The sequence below is a fragment of the Periplaneta americana genome, chromosome 16 (genome assembly GCF_040183065.1).
Source record: "Periplaneta americana isolate PAMFEO1 chromosome 16, P.americana_PAMFEO1_priV1, whole genome shotgun sequence".
Taxonomy (NCBI): domain Eukaryota; kingdom Metazoa; phylum Arthropoda; class Insecta; order Blattodea; family Blattidae; genus Periplaneta; species Periplaneta americana.
In genome coordinates, this window is record NC_091132.1 from 5,874,041 (window position 1) to 5,898,296 (window position 24,256).

At 34.6% G+C, this 24,256-nt stretch overlaps 1 protein-coding gene and 1 non-coding gene across 2 annotated transcripts in view; both read left to right on the top strand.

Annotated features, from left to right (window-relative positions):
- The window catches only part of LOC138716496 (uncharacterized), a 299,515-nt gene that overhangs the window by 8,305 nt on the left and 266,954 nt on the right, over nucleotides 1–24,256 (top strand). The window lies entirely within an intron of this gene.
- Nucleotides 16,605–16,676, top strand: TRNAY-GUA (transfer RNA tyrosine (anticodon GUA)). Its single transcript has one exon. It is a non-coding gene; the product is annotated as a tRNA-Tyr (tRNA).

Sequence of the window (24,256 nt, forward strand, 5' to 3'; positions counted from 1 at the left end):
TTTGAAGTTTCAGGGATTATTTAGAAGTGTTCACGGAACTAATGTGATTAAAATAATTTCACATTTTACTTCTGTAAACTTAAGAGGAATATTAAAACTTAATTAATCATCGTGTCTGTTTAGCTCAGTTGGCTAACCCGTGTTGTTTTAAAATCCTATAAACCCAACTTCGTAGGTTCAAGTCTCCTCGCATCCCAAAAGGTAAATTATTACAAAATTTAAAAAAGATATGGACGTAATGTACAAATTACGACGTAGCAGATAGAGAAAAGAGAAGGAGATTGAGTGTGTGTATATTTAAGAAATGGTAATAAAGAAGTAGAGGTAGTGACATCTAGTAACTAATATATTAACTTCTTGAGTAATAGTTCAATGGAAAAGTATACGTGTGTACCCGGTACTAGGAACATACTAATGAACTGTGAGATAAAGTTCAAACTGTGAGGTAAAGTGTTTATCTCACTAGTGAAATAAAGTAATGTTGAATAAAAGCCTAGTTTACAAACGCAAAAGTATTTAGTAAAGGCATGTTTTTCCTTATGGTCATGGATAAAATAAATTAATTAAATACATTAAATTAAAGTAAATTAAATTAAATTCTGAAGTTACATCTGTAGTACTCATTGCAACAAGATGTACAGTAGAACCTCTATTATCCGTGGTAATGAAGGGGGTGGAGTGAACGGTTAATCGAAAAAATCTGATAATCCGTACTATAAAAGGTGTTCATAAACTAAGTGCATAATACAGTTTCGTCATTTATCCCCGTGGTCTATTCTTTTAACACGCTAGGTAGTGTGAATCATAAGTTCACTAAATTAAGTCTAGTTTTCAAATACAGGTTTATAATGGCCAAGGAAACTCCTTATGACAGCTGTCTCTGGAAAGATAGGAATAGTAGAGGTCTCATGTTGTAGATTTACAAATTTGACGCACTTTATATTTTGTTTTTTCATTAAATCGCGCACAGTTGTAATTCCTATTTCGTATTTTGATGAAACAGTTTCTCATTTCCAAAACCACTCAATTACTTGCACTTTTTTCGTAGCAAAAACAACTTTTCCTTTGACACCTGTAGAAGACATTTTGCATAGAAGTTAGACAGTACGATCACTCGAAGAGTAGATCATATTGCGTAAGGGTAAAGATTTGTAAAAAAACACTCTGTAGAAAAAAAAATGCATACTAATACAATGTACAGTAGGACTCATATTTTTTCTGCAAAACAAAAAAGAGCGATAGAGAGAAAGACAGTCGGATAATCCACCAATCGGTTAATACGGCGACGGATAATCGGGGTTTTACTGTATTTGTAGCGTCATGAAATCGTGATCTTATAACATCTGTAATTTTAAATATTTATTTAATGTAAATTTGAATAGATATGGGAAATGCGTGTTATTATTCGGTTGAGAAGCTTTTATCATCCAGTCTGCTGTCAAAAAATCTGAACGTTAGAATTAATAAAACAGTTATATTACCGGTTGTTCTGTATGGTTGTGAAACTTGGACTCTCACTTTGAGAGAGGAACATAGGTTAAGGGTGTTTGAAAGTAAGGTGCTTAGGAAAATATTTGGGGCTAAGAGGGATGAAGTTACAGGAGAATGGAGAAAGTTACACAACACAGAACTGCACGCATTGCATTCTTCACCTGACATAATTAGGAGCATTAAATCCAGACGTTTGAGATGGGCAGGGCATGTAGCACGTACGGGCGAATCCAGAAATGCATATAGAGTGTTAGTTGTGTGGCCGGAGGGAAAAAGACCTTTGAGGAGGCCGAAACGTGGATGGGAAGATAATATTAAAATGGATTTAAGGGAGGTCGGATATGATGACAGAGACTGGATTAATCTTGCTCAGGATAGGGACCGATGGCGGGCTTATGTGAGGGCGGCAATGAACCTCCGGGTTCCTTAAAAGCCAGTAAGTAAGTAAGTAAGTAAGTAAGTAAGTAAGTAAGTAAGTAAGTAAGTAAGTAAAAAATCTAACACATTGTCCGTTTTTCACATTTTCCACCAGCAAACTTACCAGCTCATCTCTTCTACAAGGAGCAACTTTTTTATGTCAAATATTAATCAATCTGGATGAAAATTTTATTGCAAGTATTTATGAGGTAGCTGTATGTTTCTATGCATTTATTTTGTAAGAAATGCTGCTAATTAATTTTATTAATTTTTTTTCGTCAGTTATAGAAAATATAACATTTCCAAAATTTGAAAAAAAAAAAAATTGAAAGTCAATAAATGAAATATTTTAAAATTAATGCATAAAAATGTTTCTGTATGTTTTGTGAATGGAACCAAAAGAAAAGAATTTAAAAATTGAGATTTTCTACTGAAAACTTGGGTTTGAAAATATTTCTAAAAAATAGAAAAAAAGGCCAAAAAACATTTGGTAGTTCAAAATTTGGATTTTGTTAGTTCTTTACATAGTAAATATGTTCTCAAAATTGGTTGAAAAAATGATTAGGAAGAAAGTTGTTTGCGTTTTAATAATAAGTATTTTGTGTATAGGGTTTTCTATTCTGGCTTTTTTCATTTGTTAACTCAGTCACCACATAAAGTATAATAAAATAAACGAAATGAATAACAAACAGTTAAACCTGTAGAAAAAAAATTAAAAAATCCAAAAATAAACCTAATATTCCCTTAATTATATTAAATCTATATTCATCTATATTAAATAATATAGTCGATATATTGAAGTCATACTAGGCCTGTATCAATTTTAAATACCATAAACATGATTAGGTTGCCATGGCAATCAGTGGCCTACTATGATCTATAGGTTCCAAGGTCTAGCGTGCAATTGAATGATGATACATATATTTAAAAATAGATTGTTGTTAAAAATCATTAAACGATCGTAGATGTATTATAGGATAAATAGACTATTATCGCTCTTATATGATTATTAAATCACCCGACTAACACATTTATCTTACGTGGTTGAGGTTTTTTTCAGGGGTTTTCCCTCAACCCATTAAGAGAAAATGCTGGGTAACTTTCAGCGCTGGACCTTGGACTCATTTCGCTGGTATTATCAACAGTAATCTCACTAGACGTTTTGATTTATCTAGAGAAAATCAAAACTCGAGTGGGATTTAATTGACTATTACACGATTAGAAGAAAGTATATAAAGATTAGAAGTAACGAAGTACTCCAATACAATAAAATATTAATTGACTTACGAAAATACAACTGTCTTCAAATGTATTATTGTACCATCTCAACATTACAAATATTACGCTAGATGCATGCTAGATGGCAGTAGTGTCTTTATACAGACACTGTAATGATTACTATTCAATAAATCTTAATATTAAACAATCTCTGATACGTGACTATCCATAATATCATATAGCAGAAGCTATAACATAACCTAATATACACAAGTGTTAGAAAAGTTTTAATTAACGACGATGACATAAAAAATAAACATGAATAATTTTAAAAGGAATAATTATTGAATGTACAATTTTCAAATTTGAATGTGGTTGGTGGTTCAATTGATGTTATATTGGACGTGTGCGTAATAGAAGTGGAACTCGTTGATTTAGGCCTACATGGTGTATTCAACTTATTCAGGATTTCCGAATGGTGCTCTTCATTTATTTGTAAATCGGATTTCAGAAGATGCATAGGTATGACCAGTGATTCTTTATTAATTCTTGTTCTTGAATGCCAATGCGAGTCATATTTGAAACTGCTGTGCATCGACTGGAGTGATTTGTAATTTTATATATATTTTTGACGTCCAGACCAGCGCAGTTTCAAATGTTGGCAAACAAAGAAACAAATGCTAGGGACGCGATAAAATTAAACAAATGCTAGGGACGCGATAAAATTAAACAAATGCTAGGGACGCGATAAAATTGTGCGATAAGCAGCCATGATTGGTTGAAATACGTCCTTTCGTACCGTTTTATTGGTCAAAAGTAGTATGACGTAGTAAGAGTGTAATAGTCACCTTAATATCATTCAGACACTAGATAACTATAGATGTTGATAAAACGTTGTAAAATAAAACACTCAAAACACTTCGTTCTTAAAAAACACACTGGACCAATAATAATGCACTTACTAGTTGTATAAATAACTAAAATGGATCTTTTATGTATGTGACATGTTGTATAACATACTGTAACGTTGCCTGAAAATGTCCACTGTTTGTGACGAGCTTACAAGCAAACATTGTGATGGAGGGCAGGTAAAAAAGTTATTTTTTTTTTCCACCATGTTAATAATGTCAAAACAAGTGCTTAAAATACAAATTTTGGACACCCGAGCGCAATTTCAAGGGCCGTAAAAATAAGTTTCTCTGGGGCCGTTTACAGAAAGAAAACACAATTTCATGGAAATATTTATTGGAGCATATACAGCATTTTGTTGAGCTATTCGCTTGTTTTCATACTCTCTCTCGCTATCATAATATTAATACTTGATCACAACGCGATAACACGCTAGAAATTCCACTTCACACATCATCTCTGTATTTCTCATCTTTCACTGTTGCTACCTCTCGTCACTGGAACTCTCTGCCGCCTGAAGTCAAGGGCTGCCGAACATTGAAATCTTTCAAATCCAAGTTAGAAAATTATCTTGTGACGAGTTGCCAAACTAACTTACTATTATGACAAGTGTTGTATTGCATGTTTCCACGTATTCACATTTTTTTTATGTTCTAGTGATATTTAACTTATTTTATATTTTTGTTTTCATATTTTCCGATAATGGTATATCTATAATGCGATAAGTTGAGCTATATATAATCATAATTTTCCTTACTGTGTGTACTTAAAAATATTGTATTCATTGTATGCTTTGTACTGCACTATTTTATTATTATTATTATTATTATTATTATTATTACTATTCTTATTTTTATCATTATTATTAGGCCTATTATTATTATTATTATTATTATTATTATTATCATTATTATCAATTATTGTCTTATTTTTTTATACTTTGTATGTCTCATTTATTTTGACCTGCTGTTCACATTTTATTATGCTTTTTTCTTTCTTTCTGTATGTTATATATTATGCTTGATTTCTACTTACTTGTTGTTAACATTTTATTATTATTATTATTATTATTATTATTATTATTATTATTATTATTATTATTATTATTATCTTATTCAGTTTTATGTGTAAAATTGTAGTGTACTTTGTAAATTTGTAGTGTTTTTTGTAACGCAGTTTTACTCCTGGTTGAGTGTTAGAGAAGACCGTATGGCCTTGACTCTGCCAGGTTAAATAAATAATAATCATCATCATTATTATTATTATTATTATTATTATTATTATTATTATTATTCAACATATTCCGCACCGGAATTGAGACATTTGTCATGCCTTTTGTAGCCTAGTGTCGTAGAAGTGTGCCGCCTGGGATCGAAACCAGTGTGTTCTAGCCATCTACACCTCTCTGTCGATCCCATGGTGTGACAAATGTTTCAATTCCAGTGAGAAATATGTTAAAAATAGCTCAGCAATTTTTGTATCTGTTCCAATCATTTTTCCAATTAAATTATGATTTCTTTCTGTAAACGGCCCCAGGGAAATTTATTTTTTACGGCCTTTGTAATTGCCCTCGACTGGCCATAATTTGTACAAGTACTTGTTTTGACATTATTAACATGGCGGAAGAAAAAAAATAACTTTTTACCTGCCCCCACGAGAACATTTGCTTGTTACTGCATTAAATCGATAAATAATAAAAAGGAACGGTGAACAGTAGGATAGGAAAAGTGAATTTATCAGGCATTAAATGCAAAGGTCTGTGTAAATTGTTTAACGACAAATTTTGGGACTGCATCGCTGTAATGGAAAATCTGACCCTCTGTGAAAAGAGAGCGTTGTTAAGGAAGGGTTGAAGTCTGTAAAAAATTTTGTTTTATAGTAGACTTGCTAACTGGGAGACGATATTGGCTGATAGAGCAGATGAAACAGTTGTGGCAAAGTGGATGTAGTTGACCTTGAAGCTATCCCCTCTCATAGACACAGAGAGCGAACCAATAGCAGTCGAAATACATAGGCTACTGTATTTGACACTTCAGTTGTTGTTACGGCTACAAGCATAATTTCGAAGGTTTGTAGTGCAGTGCAATTCAGTCGAACTGATTTTCTTATAATTATAAAGTAAAATATTTCAATTAATACTCCAGCGGTACTTACTGGCTTTTAAGAAACCCAGAGCTTCATTGCCGCCCTCACATAAGCCAGCCATCGGTCCCTATCCTGAGCTAGATTAATCCAGTCTCTATTATCATATCCCATCTCCCTCAAATCCATTTTAATATTACCTTCCCATCTACGTCTCGGCCTCCCCAAAGGTCTTTTTCTCTCCGGCCTCCCAACTAACATTCTATATGCATTTCTGGATTCGCCCATACGTGCTACATGCCCTGCCCATTTCAAACGTCTGGATTTAATGTTCCTAATTATGTCAGGTGAAGAATACAATGCGTGCAGTTCTGCGTTGTGTAACTTTCTCCATCCTCCTGTAACTTCATCCCTCTTAGCCCCAAATATTTTCCTAAGCACCTTATTCTCAAACACCCTTAACCTATGTTCCTCTCTCAAAGTGAGAGTTCAAGTTTCACAACCATATAGAACAATCGGTAATATAGGCCTAACTGTTTTATCAATTCTAACTTTCAGATTTTTTGACAACAGATGGATGATAAAAGCTTCTCAACCGAATAATAACAAGCATTTCCCATATTTATTCTGTGTTTAATTTCCTCCCGAGTGTCATTTATATTTGTTACTGTTGCTCCCAGGTATTTGAGTTTTTCTACCTTTGAAAGATACATTTCCAGTTTTTTTTATATTTCCATTTCGTAAAATGTTCTGGTCACGAGACATAATCATTTACTTTATCTTTTCGGGATTTACTTCCAAACCTATCTCTTTACTTGCTTCAAGTAAAATTCCCGTGTTTTCCCTAATCGTTTGTGGATTTTCTCCTAACATATTCACGTCATCCGCATAGACAAGCAGCTGATGTAACCCGTTCAATTCCAAACCCTTTCTGTTATCCTGGACTTTCCTAATGGCATATTCTAGAGCAAAGTTGAAAAGTAAAGGTGATAGTGCATCTTCTTGCTTTAGACCACAGTGAATTGGAAAAGCATCTGATAGAAACTGACCTATACGGACTCTGCAAGATATCAGTAGGCCTATATATAAAGAAAAATACAGAGTGATCCATATGGGAAGACAGAAAATACTCGTATGTAGTGAATATGAACCAAAACTGTTCATTATTTTTAGGAGAAAGCGTTGTACAGACTGAATAGCTCTAAAATGAATTATGGCTAATCCGCAATGAAAATTAAAAATACTAAATATAACATAAACCTCGCTGCCAGGTTATTTGATGGGGCTATTCACAATGATTTACAATTCATATAAACATTGACATAGACGATAACATGAAGTTTGCAAACATCACATTTTTGTGTTCATGCTTAAGACATACTGTAAGTGAATAATTTGAATAATTTCGAGGGAAAAATTGTTCCGGAGCCGGGTATCGAACCCGGGACCTTTGGTTTAACGTACCAACGCTCTACCACTGAGCTACTCGGGAACTCTAACCGACACCGACACAATTTTTCCCTCTATATCCACAGACCTCAAAGTGGGCTGACAACCGTCAAGCAACCAAATTGTGTCGGTGTCGGTTAGAGTTCCCGAGTAGCTCAGTGGTAGAGCGTTGGTACGTTAAACCGAAGGTCCCGGGTTCGATACCCGGCTCCGGAACAATTTTTCCCTCGAAATTATTCAAATCAACTTTACAGGGAGTTATACCTGAAATCTTGATTTGCATAATACACGTCACTGTTCGTGAACAGAAAACCACAATTTAAGTCACACAGAGTTAGTGTGCACTCGAAGTTGGTTGCTTGACGGTTGTCAGCCCACTTTGAGGTCTGTGGATATAGAGGGAAAAATTGTGTCGGTGTCGGTTAGAGTTCCCGAGTAGCTCAGTGGTAGAGCGTTGGTACGTTAAACCAAAGGTCCCGGGTTCGATACCCGGCTCCGGAACAATTTTTCCCTCGAAATTATTCAAATCAACTTTACAGGGAGTTATACCTGAAATCTTGATTTGCATAATACACGTCACTGTTCGTGAACAGAAAACCACAATTTAAGTCACACAGAGTTAGTGTGCACTCGAAGTTGGTTGCTTGACGGTTGTCAGCCCACTTTGAGGTCTGTGGATATAGAGGGAAAAATTGTGTCGGTGTCGGTTAGAGTTCCCGAGTAGCTCAGTGGTAGAGCGTTGGTACGTTAAACCAAAGGTCCCGGGTTCGATACCCGGCTCCGGAACAATTTTTCCCTCGAAATTATTCAAATCAACTTTACAGGGAGTTATACCTGAAATCTTGATTTGCATACTGTAAGTGATTTTAAAACAAAACACAATCATATAGCTCTGAAGTAGACTATATACTTACTTACTTACAAATGGCTTTTAAGGAACCCGAAGGTTCATTTCCGCCCTCACATAAGCCCGCCAGCGGTCCCTATCCTGTGCAAGATTAATCCAGTCTCTATCATCATACCCCACCTCCCTCAAATCCATTTTAATATTATCCTCCCATCTACGTCTCGGCCTCCCTAAAGGTCTTTTTCCCTCCGGTCTCCCAACTAACACTCTATATGCATTTCTGGATTCGCCCATACGTGCTACATGCCCTGCCCATCTCAAACGTCTGGATTTAATGTTCCTAATTATGTCAGGTGAAGAATACAATGCGTGCAGTTCTGTGTTGTGTAACTTTCTCCATTCTCCTGTAACTTCATCCCGCTTAGCCCCAAATATTTTCCTTAGCACCTTATTCTCAAACACCCTGAACCTATGTTCCTCTCTCAGAGTGAGAGTCCAAGTTTCACAACCATACAGAAGAACCGGTAATATAACTGTTTTATAAATTCTAACTTTCAGATTTTTGGACAGCAGACTGGATGATAAGAGCTTCTCAACCGAATAATAACACGCATTTCCCATATTTATTCTGCGTTTAATTTCCTCCCGAGTGTCATTTATATTTGTTACTGTTGCTCCAAGATATTTGAATTTTTCCTCCTCTTCGAAGGATAAATCTCCAATTTTTATATTTCCATTTCGTACAATATTCTGGTCACGAGACATAATCATATACTTTGTCTTTTCGGGATTTACTTCCAAACCGATCGCTCTACTTGCTTCAAGTAAAATTTCCGTGTTTTCCCTAATCGTTTGTGTATTTTCTCCTAACATATTCACGTCATCCGCATAGACAAGAAGCTGATGTAACCCGTTCAATTCCAAACCCTGACTATATAACAGATGAAAAATGACATCGTTATGTTTCCATAGTTACCAAGTACGGTTTATGCTCACTTTTTCATTGTGTATTATATGATGCATTAGGCCTATATTTTACTTGCATCATTCGTGGATACATTGACTGATATGTAGTGAATATGAATAAAATCCTACCAAGAGTCTGGAAGAAATCGCTGTAGCCCTATTTACATAAATTATTACTAAAATCATTATATTTCTTGTGCGTCATTCCCAGGAAAATGAATATGAACAAAATCCTTCAGTAATTGAGGAAAAACTGCTTCATACAGATAAACAGGCAAGATGCCAAAAACCACTTTTCGTTACAAGGTTGTTGAAAACATGTTTTTCCGAGAAAATCTCGCAATAAAACATCACATTACTTCCTCTAATAGTAAATAAAAAATTGTGTTACAAAGGTATGTTATCGATTTTTTTTGTATCTGATTTATCATAGCTCTTTCATCCTTGATGGTCTGGGAGTGAGAGGAATTTCGTATCTGGGGTGGTACACCTGCGAGACAAATTCATTGCTCTGACGTTGATTACACCAGATTTGACTTTGGTCATGGACGAGGAGTGGCGTGTTATCCTCTTTCAGGGACAGGTTTTAGGCTAATACGTGTCGCATGCGTAATGCTAAGCTGCTTAAAAAGTCCGTTAAAGAAATTTATTGCTCTTAAAATGTACAGCTTTCGGACTACTTTGAACGAAACTTTGTTAGACGATTTTTTTAGCTACCGCATATTTCAACTGAAAATAATTATGTAGTCGTCAGGTTGAAGTGTCGGCTTTCTATTCAGGGGGTCCGAGTTCGAGGCAGCAAGACCAAGTGGAATTCGTAATGTAGGCCGTAGTCGTTGTATAGCGATCATTGTCATCAGTAGGGACCGGATTTTTATATAATATCAAGATTTGAAATATGTACATATTTCTGTACGAAAAATAAGCTGAATATATACAAAAATATGTAATATCATGAAAATATTTAATATCAATATCTGGCAGGTATAGGATAGGTAAGACTCTCCAGTTGTGATTTCATAGAGCACCCGACTTTTCTACCGCACACTTGACACTTTATTGTTTTTCCATCTGTAGTGAAAGCTTCGTCCATCACAATCCATGATTTTATTTTTAACGTTAGGGTTGAAGATACAGGGGCCATTTTAGTTAGTTAAAAGCAGTAGATAAACTCACTTGTACTTTAAACTGTAAGTACTAAAACTAGAGAACTGAGTGAAATGAATGACACAACAGTACTGCAAGCACTGTTTCGCTTTACTGGATTAAGAGAAAATAAGAGATGTGGGACACATGCATTTTAGCTGCTCCCTGTAAGAAACAAGTACCTACTAAAACCTCAAACTATAGGCATTTACAAACTGTTGTTTGAAAAGTGATATTCCTGTCTCATTCAGAAGGGTAGGATTATTCCAGCCGAGAACCATACTTTCTAATAGCTCGGAAAATCCCATTTCCGTATAGGTCTACTAAATTTAAAGTAAAGGGGTCAAGCAATAATCTGAAAGTCTCATGTCAGACTTGACGTGTGCAGAACAAAATTATAGTTAGAGACAAATCATCCCACTCCACCGCATGAAGGCAACGCTACTTTCTGAGTGATTTTTACAATACTAGGTATTGTATGAGAAAGGTTGCCTTTTGTTCACTCATATTTACAGTGGGCGGTATGGGGTGAGTGCCTCTATTACTTCCTGGAACTAAGGACGTTATGTTTCGTCCCGAAATATATATCCTTTCTTGGTTAGGTAAAAAGGCTTTTTAAATCTGTGTATTTCAAATTGTAAACTTCCTTAGCAGAAGTTTTTTTTCTTTCCTTTTATAAAAGTAAAAATGAATAAAACCCCAAAATATGTAGATTTATGTAATACCAAGCCATAATATGTAATGTGGGATAAATATGTAAAAATATGTTGTATGGAATTTTAATATATTAATGATAATTACAAAGATTCGCAAATATTTGTTATTTATATACGGTTAGGTTGAAAGGAATATAATATGTAATTATATAAAAATCCGTCCCTAGTCATCAGCTCAGTAGGCTTATGTCATCATTTAAAGCTCGTCTTTCTCCCGACCTGTAGGTCTAAATCATCATTTCGTTCGTTTGTCTGGACTGCAGAATTCTTTGGTCGTTTGTTTTTAATTTGTTTTAATGCATCTGAAGTCTGATTAGTGTAATGTATTACTTGTCAAGGATGTATGCAATGGAGGGGGAAATAAACTGGTAACCTTTTACCATTATCTCCTGGTTTAGTTGCCTTATGAGTGGTGCCTTATTAGTGTCACTTGGTTCTAGCCTGTCTTCAGACAGTTGACTAAATAACGCTCTGAGAAAAATGGTGGACATTTTCTGTCTTTACGATGTGTCTGGCCATACTTTCCTTGGTTGTCCTACTCTATTCCTCCGTAATCGTTTGTCGTAAATCTCTAAATTTATTATTATCTTTTAGAGTTCGTGTTACTCGCCCGAGATCTTGCTTTCGGATTGTGTTCTCACTCTTTTTTTGACAACTTTATTCGAAATTCCGATGTTTAAATAAGGAAGTAGGCCTATGCCTTAAAATCTCGCAAAAACTAAAATTTTGCAAACTTTTTCTTTGGGTCGAAAATCGAAACCAATGATAGATAACGGTGTAGACACGCTTATTAAAGACTTTCTGAAAGAATTAGCACAATCGGTTGGAATTTATAGATTTTATTAACGTTTATACAGATCGCGTTTTTGTATGTATGTATGTATTTATTCACACTGCAATGGGTATATACCCGGTGGCAGTGGTAACTAATTACACTCAATAATAACAATAATAAACACAATTAATAAAAATGCAATTAATAATAATACTAATAATTACTACTAACAATAATTAATAATAATAATAATAATGATAATAATAATAATAATAATAATAATAATAATAACAGGGAACATCCTAAATTAAATGAAGCACGCTCACTTAAAATAACATTTGAAATAAATCTAATTTGTATCTTAAACCTAAGTTCGAACTAAAACCCACGAGTATGATATGTTCATATCTGCACAAGTACCTTTCAACACTACACTAATTTCGCTGTCAACTCACTCACTGCACTGGAACTACGACACATTTCACTGATTCTATCCTGATTTCACTAACACTTCAAAAACATTTCACTGTTCAAATACTTTGCACTGCTTCTATAAACTATAAAGCTTCACTCACAGGAACACGTTTCACTTACACAGCACACTTCACTGACACAACATAATTCTTCACTGATACAACACACTTCACTGACACAACATAATTCTTCACTGATACAACACTTCAATAACAACATATCATTTACACCCTTTAAATACTGTGTATAATTACCGTCTATTAGTAAGGTCCTTAAGCCTATTTTTAAATACATTTTTGGTTGTTGGTAAAGCCTTTAGTAAGTCTGCAGGTAAAACATTCCAGTCCCTGATAGTAGCTCGTGAAACGGAAGATTTTCCCAATTGGAAGTCATATACTAACAAACTTATGTTTTTTCTGCATGCGACCATGAAACTTTTGACAGATATGTGTGCAGACATACAGTAAATATTAAAAAAAAAAAATGGAAGAATCCGATGGTATTTGTAATTTTTATTCATGTGTATAGGGCCTATGTACTATTTGAATTATACTGTCTGTTTATTTATGTGGTTTCTTTTGTTTTCTAAACTCTTTTTTATGAATCTCATCCCTTGTTGTTTTTCTTATGAATATTTTATTGCACAGCCCGTTTTACTTCTTAGAAAAAGTTCCATTCGAAATAAACACTCATGTACGCCACCAACAGGTACACATATTTCTTGAGTTGTAAACACCACCTCATCTGCTTGATCCATGTAACCCAGTGCCAACACTAGTGGCTACAAGCTCACCAATTGTGGAGGTGATTTGTCTGGGCTTGTGTGTCTTGCCTTGTGTATTATCAAGCCGTGTAATTTCTTACCTTCAAGAAGACCAAACGGAGTGGCCCGATCCTTCAAGAACTTGATGCATACTAAGATAAGGGAATTATCAGGTAGATGACAGAATAGTGTCTTAACCCTTTGCAGCGTAGTGATTATTCAGAAGAAACACAATTTTCTTCCTTTCTCTACAAGTATTAATTGTATCATCAAAAGTGATGAATGAATAGTGTTTCTGAACTATAAAAAGAGAAACATTAATTATACATTTGTGAAACGATTGTAAATGTCACTATATGCTATATTGGTATTCATTCTTACATAATGTTCTTCCCAAGAGCAGATATTTCACTGCATTCTCCAATCTTTCCTATTTTCTGTCTTCCTCTTAGTCTCCGCATATGATCCATATATCTTAATGTCGTCTATCATCTGATATCTTCTTCTACCTCGAACTCTTCTCCCGTTCACCAATCCTTCCAGTGCATCTTTCAGTAGGCAGTTTCTTCTCAGCCAGTAATCCAGCCAATTCCTTTTTCTCTTCCTGATCAGTTTCAGCATCATTCTTTCTTCACCCACTCTTTCCAACACAGCTTCATTTCTTATTCTGTCTGTCCACTTCACACGTTCCCTTCTTCTCCATATCCACATTTCAAATGCTTCCATTCGCTTCCCTTTACTTTGTCGGAATGTCTATGTTCCTGCCCCATACAATGCCACACTTAACACAAAGCACTTCACCAGTCTCTTTCTTAGTTCTTTTTCCAGAGGTCCGCAGAAGATGCTCCTTTTTCTATTAAAAGCTTCCTTTGCCATTGCTATCCTCCTTTTGACTTCCTGGCAGCAGCTCATGTTACTGCTTATAGTACACCCCAAGTATTTGAAGCTGTCCACTTGCTCTACTGCCTCATTTAGAATTCGCAAGTTTATCTTATGTGTATTTTTTAATATGACCATGCTCTTAGTCTTATTTGCATTTATCTTCAGCCCATACTGCTCACAGCTGTCATTTAGCTCCAGTACCATATACATAAGTATTTAGGAGTTGTTAATTTATTATAAAGAGTCAATCTGATAAAACTTTAATACAAATTAATTTTTATTTCCTAGACTATATCTATCTATAAAATAAATAAATAAATAAATAAATAAATAAATAGTTATTTATCCTACATAAATCAATAAATAAGAAAATATGGAAGTAAGGAAATAAATAAATAATAAATAAATAAATGATCAAGTATATAAACCAATAAATAAGAAAATATGGAAGTAAGGAAATAAATAAATAATAAATAAATAAATGATCAAGTATATAAACCAATAAATAAGAAAATATGGAAGTAAGGAAATAAATAAATAAATAAACAAATAAATAAACAAACAAATAAATAAATAAACAAATAAATAAATACATAAACATTATCTTACTGCCCCCAGCAATATCATTAACATTTGTGCCGTTTTCAAGGTGTTGAATGATATTTACTTTGTTAGAAATACTCAGACGTGAACGTTTTGTGACATGATGTCTTACCGGTATGCGGGGGCTTGGATTCTAGTCATACAACAGACCACGTTGTACTGTTTGCTGCTTTCTTTAGACTGAAACGCATTCTACTAAATCGACGGAGCCGTGTACCTCAAATCAGTTTACTGTGATGCACCACAGACTTTTGTTTTATTCCTGCTTTTTCTTCAAAGAAATTGAATTTTACTTCCTAATTATACGAGAAATTGAGAGAAAGTATTATGACGTTGTAAAAAAAATCGATTTGGAGATTTTCACGAATATATACTTTTTCAGCTTGTTTGAAACCGAAATGAGTTTTGGAACAGAAATTACCTGGAATTTCTCCTAAACTGTTAGACGGATTTTGTTCGTTGAGTATCTACAGTCAGTTACGGTTGCTAGGAAGTCTTCTCCAAGCCATCAGCCTGTCACGAGGTGGTTCAATTCGAATCCCGATCATAGAAAATTTTTTTCCAGGATTCTCCGTTTCTCCAGTACAAGCATCAGCGTCATTCCGTCAACATCTCTTCTGGCATCCTGCATAAACAGCGTGCCTTAGCACAATGTGCCGTACTGATCAGTACAACTGGGTCGTTATACCTTCTCATATAGGCCTATTATTATATGTAGTGGCTATGCATTACTATTCAGTTCTATGAAACAGATCTACAGAATGTGAACAAAACACGTTGCCTTGGTAACAACACACAGTCAAATTTTTTTCAGTCGATTTAAACGATCAAGAGTACTATTGAAGGACCAATGAAATAAACATTTTTGACTTACACGTTTCTTTCTCTGATCGTTCGCGTTTTCTTGCTGTATTTATTGTTTATTTGAGGCTGTTGTGAATGAAGACTCAGTGAGACAGCGGTACGGAGCTGGCCGCGTGGATTGATGAGGAAGAGTTGTAAGCTGTGCAGGTAGCCTGGCCGTTGTAATGAGTTTTCTGACTCGGTGGCTGGGGGCAGCCGAAACATTCGTCCTCAAGGCCCTCCTTGAATGAGATTCCACTCAGTGGCGTTCTACTGGGCCTCTTCTTTTTCGTAACTTTGATTTGCTTCTATCGATTTGGCATTAAATGTGTGATGGGCCTGTGTATCCTCTAGACGCCATGTTTGGTATAATAAGAGGATCATCCGGTTCATGAGATCGAAACCCTCTTTGTAACTTTGCACACGAGTAAACGATGTAAAAAAAAGCTGACCTACAAAAATTAGCTGCCAATAGAAACACTAAGATTCAAAAATAGGTTTCAATTATCGCTCAAATTATTAGGTTATTCTGTACTAGGATAACATTCATATTTGTCACTATCGAAGACAAGTCAAATGTGTCACTCCCTATACTAAGACAATGGCTGATTGGAAAACTGTGAATAAGTCTAGGAATTTTAAGAAAGAAATAATTAATTTTTATGATGAAGGATGAGTGGAACGGAGAAAAATTCTCTCCGGCACCGGAATTTGAACCCGGGTTTTCAGCTCTACGTGCTGACGCTCTATCCACTAAGCCACACCGGATTCCCATCCCGATGTCGGATTGAATCCTCTCAGTTTAAGTTCCATCTCTTGAGTTCCCTCTATTAATCACTTAGTGATTTAAGACGGCGCTTATTCCGTCGGATCCCGGCCACTTAGTCACTCGTAACGAGTGCACCTCTGCACATGGTCCCACTGTCATACATCTATGACGCAGTGCATGAGGGTAGGCCACTAGTGGGAACCCAAGAGGTGGAACTTAAACTGAGAGGATTCAATCCGACATCGGGATGGGAATCCGGTGTGGCTTAGTGGATAGAGCGTCAGCTCGTAGAGCTGAAAACCCGGGTTCAAATCCCGGTGCCGGAGAGAATTTTCCTCCGTTCCACTCATCTTCTTCATAATTGAGGCGTTCAGAGCTAAAGTGGATCAAGTCCATGAGCCGTAGTTTTGAGACAATAGGAATTAAAGTTAACTTGTTCTAGTGGATTGTCTAATTTGACTAGCAATAATTTTATTGCTCCATTCTCAAACTCTAGACTTATAAAATACTAGCCGTACCCGTGCGCTCCGCTGCACCCGTTAGAAATAAATATAAAGTAATTACATAATTAAAATAGGACATTTGATCCAGGGAACATTCGTGTTTGATAGAAGGATAAATCGTTTAATATGTTACTTAATTTAAATTGTATTTGCATAATTAAAATGCGATCATTTTGATCCAGAGACCACTCATTTGGTCATAAAATTATTTTAGGAAATACAGGAAACGAATGTACAGAATAGCCTATCAAGTTTTCTGTGCATAAGAAGCTATTTTAATCTTACCTGTCCTCGATTCACTCAGAAGTTACTGTAATAACATTATAGCATTATGTCCATCCAGAGAAACTACACTTTCAAATGGTGAAATAATAATTAATTATATAAATCGGTTAATTTAGCTTCCGATATTACTTCATATAAACACAGAAACGTTCTCTGTAGGCTATCTTTCATAGCTTTCGATTGTTGCTGTCCAAGGCCCCTTATAGATGAAGTCATTTGTTTTTTAATTCACTACACGGCCGTAGATGGCAGTTATTTTAATTTTAAAACTCATTTATCTCATTAAATATCAGTCCTATCAAAATTTTTCAAGGAAAAAAACTTATCGGAAATTATGTTTAAAGAAACTTTTGTTATGTAACATTTTTCACAAAAATCAATAATAAGGGAGATATTTCGATTTATTTAATTCAGGCCCCCTTATAACCCCCCTATTAAATAATGTATTTTGAATGCCATATAGCCTAAAATCTAAGTTACAACGAACTTAATTTATATTCCAATGTTCATCGAAATCCGTTCAGCCATTATCGCGTGAAAAGGTAACAAACATACAGACAGACAGACAGACATACAAACAAAAATTTCAAAAAAGCGATTTTCGGTTTCAGGGTGGTTAATTGTATATGTTAGGACCAATTATTTTTGGAAAATCGAAAATTACCAGAAAAATTTCGGCTGCAGATTTGTTATTAGCGGGGAAAGGATTTATATGTAAATACATATTTACTTATAAAGCTAATATAATTTATATTTTGCATTATCTTTATGTTTCACAATGTGTAGGGTTGAAAAATCCTACTTTTATTTTCCATATTTTTCCATATTTTAGAGTTTAATACATATTTTCGTTAATTTCCATATATTTTCCATATTTCATATAAAACAGTCCATATTATATTAGGTTTAACAATAAAACAAAACAAAATTCCATTAACTTTTAAAAATACATTTCAACAATAGAGATTTAAACACATGTTCAGTAATCCCTTTAACATCAGAGTTATTTGAAAATTAGCAGTCCTATCAACAATGGGAAAGTAAGTTACAAAACTGTATTAATTTAATTTAAAATTTTTAACAGACTTCAGTTGTGCAGCTCAACAGTTAAATGCCAGTCAGAGTACACATAGGTTCAGTTTTGTAAATCATACTATAAAGACGGTAAATATGCCAAAAGTACGTCATTCAGTCAATTTAAAATCAAAACTAACAAGTTACATTTCAGAATTTAAAGAAGATGGTTTATCAACTGACAATAAAATATTATTTTGTAATTTGTGTCAGTGTGCAGTATCATCTACACAAAAGTTCCTGGTGCAACAACACATTACAACTAGTAAACATCAGGCCAACAAACAACTAAATTCCAAGCAGAGACAATTGTTTTTAACACAACCAACAACATCGAATGTAAGATCTGAGTTTAACATCGACCTGTGCCGTTCTCTCATCTCTGCTGATATTCCTCTCTACAAACTAAAGAATAAGGTCTTCAGGGAATTCCTTGAAAAATATACTCAACATACAATCCCGGATGAGTCAACACTTAGGAAGACGTATGCTCCATCCATCTACGATGAGACAATACAGAAGATAAGAGATGAAATTAAAGATAGTTCAATTTGGGTTTCCATTGATGAGACTCCCGACAAAGAAGGTAGACTTGTTGGTAATGTAGTTATCGGTTTGTTAAGTGAACAATATTCTGAACGAATTCTTTTACATTGTGATGTTCTAGAAAAGTGCAATAACAAAACTATAGTTAAACTGTTCAACGAAGCTATGGGTATCCTGTGGCCAAAGGGTATTATGTACGATAATGTGTTATTCTTTATTAGCGATGCTGCCCCTTATATGGTCAAAGCTGGACAAGCATTATCTGTTGTATATCCTAAATTGACTCATTTTACTTGTGTGGCGCATGCATTTCATCGTGTGGCAGAAGTGGTCAGAGACAATTTCCCTAAAGTAGATTTGTTGATTTCATCAGTGAAAAAAGTATTTCTCAAAGCTCCCAGTAGAGTTAACGTGTTGAAAGAAATGTACCCTGAAATTCCATTGCCACCAAAGCCAATTTTAACTAGATGGGGTACATGGCTAGAAGCAGTTGAATATTATGCCGAACATATAGACTCTATTAACAATGTTCTCCTTGCATTGGACTCTGAAGATGCAGTCTCAATTGATACTGCGAAAACAGTTACCTGTGACATAAGTGTGAAGAATGACTTAGCTCACATTCAGCATACATTTTCATGCATCATAAAAACGCTCAAAAGTCTCCAAAATAGGCACCTTTCACTATCTGAAAGTTTTGAAATTATAAATAGTACTGTGGAACAACTGAATCGTGGTAGAGGTAAAGTTGCAGATGCAGTAAGAGCTAAGGTGGACACTGTACTTTCAAAAAACCCTGGATATGAAGAACTACAAAAGGTTGTTGCTGTGATGAGTGGTGAATCAACAGTGAAGATTAACTTGGACTTATCCCCAGCAGACATTGTGAAATTGAATTATGTACCAGTTACTTCTTGTGACGTCGAACGCTCTTTTAGTCAGTATAAATCTATCCTCAGAGACAATAGAAGAAGATTCACTTTTCAGCACTTGAAAGAAATGTTTGTAACCTATTGTTATGGTAACAGACAATAAAAATTGTGTTTTGTTGAAACTACATTGGAAGATAAGGTACGTCCATTATATTTTTTGTTTAGTTTGATTAAAATGTACCAATATTTAACGTACATAGTCATTTTTTTATAATTTTAAGTCCATATTTAATTCCATATTTTGGTAAAAATCCATATTTAATTCCATATTTTGGTAAAAATAACTACATATATATTTACATATTTCATATATTTTTAGTCCATATAAATCCGTTCCCTGGTTATTAGTATAGATAAATAATTGTAATGTTAATTGATGCAATGCTATGGTGACTTGATCCACTATGGCTCAGAACATCGTGAACAAAATAATCTGAGCCAAAAGTGACTGGTGTCACCTACCGGCGAAAGCTTGGAATTAAGACTTGATCCATTACTGCTCGGAAAAGATCCATCTTCAGACAATCAGAAAATGAATTAAACTCAATGTATGAAAATTTGTGACTTAATCCACTTTAGCTCTGAACGCCTCATTGATGACGCAGAATTTCTGCACGGAAATATCATATGTACTTCGGAACATCATATAGTCAATTTTATGTTCCGAAATTAGGTTCAAAAGTATTAGACTCTAATAACTGTCTATGGGATGTAGAGTAAACATATAAACTGAGAGGGGACGTCCAGAAAATAAGTTCCCCTGGACTCGTTTACAGAAAGAAAACACAATTTCATGAAAATATTTATTGGACCAGATACAGCAATTTTTGACCTGTTTTTCAACATATTCCCCACTGGAATTGAGACATTTATCATACCGTGGGGTCAACAGAGAGGGCACACGGCTGTCACGCACTGGTTTCGATCCCAGGCGGCCGACTTCTACGACATCAGGGATACTAAAGTTGATCCCACTGTCTTTTTAGAAATTAACAAAAGACAGTGACATGCTGAGAGGGTCGGATTCCAGACACTATAGCTCGCACTCGATGCCTGGTCAGAGTCAATTAAATTAATTCATGTGAAGTTGAACAGGCAAGCAATTAAACTCACAGAGTTGTGTAATTGTGTTCATTATTATTATTCTAACGGGAAGGAAACAAGTGACTCGTGCTTGAAGGTCAAGGGTCTTCAACGACGTAAATCCGGGTAATAATGGTACAGATATGTAATTTTTCATCCTCTTCCTTGTCACTTGTCGAGACTGACATTTGTTCAATGTCAGAGATTCTGTGATAAGTTTATATATAGCTCATATACTTTTTTTTTTGCTTACGGAAATGAATTTTTTATTTATCTGGTAGCTGTGTCATAATTTTTTAGGTTTGATAATGTATGTTTTTAATGATAGTCACATGGGTTTTTTTAGGGGGGGGGCGATTTTTTTTAGTTGTAACGATCGAAAGATTATCCCAACATTAAACCTTTAGCAACTGCGTTTTTCATGTTGTTGAGCTTCATTTCCTAGCCAATGAACACATATGAGTAATTTTTCTTTGAATGAAAGATATAAACTTGTTTTTCCTTCTAGAATAGCCCCACTTTGTTGATTTGTTGAAGAACTTAATTTGCTTGAGTTGGCATTAAAGAAAACATTCACAGAACCTAGACAAATTTAGGTTAAGGAAATTTATCTCGTTTTTATGTAGCCTACTTAATTTTTGAGTTCTTCACCACTTGAATCACTTAACAATGAATGTTCTCTTATCTAAATTATTTTGAATCCAAAAGAGAAATAATTGTAATGAATAACTAATTTAATCTTAATGGCAAAAAGACTTGGTTCTCTGCAAAAATCCATTCAGTTTTCAGCATATGAAATTTCACTTTCCAAAATTATTGTAATGTTTGAAGAAAAGCAATAACATGTTTGAAATAGTAATATGCGTTACAAGAGCGGTATGTTGACGTTTTCATGTTCGAGGAAAAGATTGAAAAAGCGAAACGTAGTTGAGCTTTTTTAATTTCCGAGAACATGAAAACAAACATACCGCTCGTGTATCGTACATTATTTTGTGCGATCATTTATTACATACCTGAAAGACGAATTTCTAATTAGTTGCAATGAAATCTCCATCTTGGTTTCTGTTCAATGACGGCAACTTTGGAAAACAAATATATCTATCTTCAACATTGTTGCTATAAAATGTTTTCTGTGTTTACTATACTCCAGCAGGCCGTGATATACGTCTGTCTTTTTTTCCCCCAGTCTATAAATGCGAACTTAAAACAAACGGTAAGGTTATGTAATGATTTATTTTTCATTTTAATATTTTAACAATATTATTTATATAACATATTGCAGTAATAACATCGGTATCTGGAATCTTGTTGATTTTTTCACGGCTTCCTTAATGTTACTTGCATCACGAATGCAGTAACTTTTGTGGTGTTGTAGAGTTTACTTAATTTGTGCAAATATTTAAAAACAATAATTAACATTGCAATTTAGGTGAAATTGCAGTGGTAAGTTTCCAATTTATAATTATTACTATGTTAACGTCTCTAAAAATAATATGTTAAAAGCCTAAAGCAGTAAAATGAATGTCGCGCTTAAGCGGTAAGAAGAGGGAAATTGTTATGTGTGATACGTTGGTAATGCTGAATGTGGTATTTCACACTTACCGCGTATTGGTTCTGTGTGGAAAGCAAGCAAATACGCACGATCTCGCACAAATTTCCTTTACGCTTCCTTTTCACTTTGCAAATCAGTTTTTAGAAATGATAGTGCAACAGAAACTGCAATTAAATGTGCAAACTACAAAGTGAAAGTTGAAAAGTTTAAGGGGTTAGGTACAGCTTACAGCAGCAAAATTTGTGAAAATATTCAACATTTTTTTCCTCCATTACTGTATCTTGTAAAGTAATGAAAATTGTTATGTGTAAAACAGTGTCCTTCTGCTATATGAAAAAAATATTTTTACGATTAAAAAAATTATTTATATATTTTTTTCAAAATTCAAACTAGTGGCAGTTCACTGTGCAGTGATGAAGCGTTTCCCTCATAACTCATAAACTTGTTAACTTTTTCATGTACTCTCTCGTTTGTTTTATTGCTGAAATTCATGTTTACAATATCATGCTCTTTCAACTACATTCCTTAATAAATAATATTTTTTTTTAATTTTGTATTACAAGAAAATACTGATTTTTGATCATTTTTAAAAAGGAATTTATTTTTTATCAGACAATCTATCAAAGGTAGAAAAGTGATCTTGCATCATATTGTAGATATGACATGCATAAATACACACAAAAAATTTCATCACAGAATATTGGATAGTTTTTGAGTTATGTGGAAAACGCTTCATCACTGCACAGTGAACTGAATTTTGAAAGAAAAAAAAAGTAAATAATTTTTTTTAATCGTAAAAATATATTGTTCATATAGCAGGACAGTTTTTTACACATACTAATTTTCATTATTGTACAAGATACAATAATGGAGGAAGAAAATGTTGAATATTTCCAAAATTTTACTGCCGTGAGCTATACCTAACCCCTTATTGGTGGATTATGCACCAGATTACGTTTTTTTCCGGTCCCAGAGGCGCAGATGACAATGTGATTTTTTGCCTCCTTTGTGGAGGTAGGTTTTTTTCTCACTGATGTGATTCTGTTATGTGATAACTTTTTATGGTTGTCAGGGAGACGAGCTTTTATTCCCGGACTACTGAATGGTTTTTGATACGTTCTTATTATTTTATTGATGACGTAGTGTTTATTTTTACTGTCGGTGGAGATAACTTCAACAATGGCTCAGTGCTAGCGTGGTGAGCTTATAAGTTGAGAGTACCAGTTTCAAATCCCGGTTGAACCACTTATATTTTTATAACGATTATAATAAACAATTATTTAATGACGATGTATCAACTACTAGGTTATTTATTGTTAGTGGAATTGGTGGTGGATGCTAGTTTGGTGAGATGAGACCGTGGATTCGCCATGATATTAACTAACATTCGGCTTACAGTTGGGGAAAACCTTGGAAAGTACCGAGTCAGGTAATCAGAGGGATTCGAACACACATTCGAGCGCACTTTGAGATCACTTGCTTGCTTACTATTTTATATTCCTGCACTTACCCTTATTTCACCAGTAACAATGTGTTGTACTGAGAAAACGGAAGAAAATCCTTCTGCACTCATACCATACACAATCCATTATGCTTAAAATCCCCAGGAGGTAAAGATGAGTCGAGTGGATATATTTTCAGCCTCGGAGATACAGAGAAGACTCAGGAAGCTACCTACGGGTCACCAGATGTTACACGTCGCCCCCGAATATCAACTTGATGTCTTCCATCTGACGCCTTGAGCATTCTTCGCATGATGCAAAGTCTCGCCTCAAGGCATCCATCTAATAGCACCGAGAACACTTCCTTCTGGGAGAGGATCTCAACAAATGAGCGATAGAGATGAACAATTCTGTTCTGTATCAGGGATAATATATCAGCGCGTAAAATACGGCACCCAGTCTCGGAAATGAAACTATAGTTTATTGATT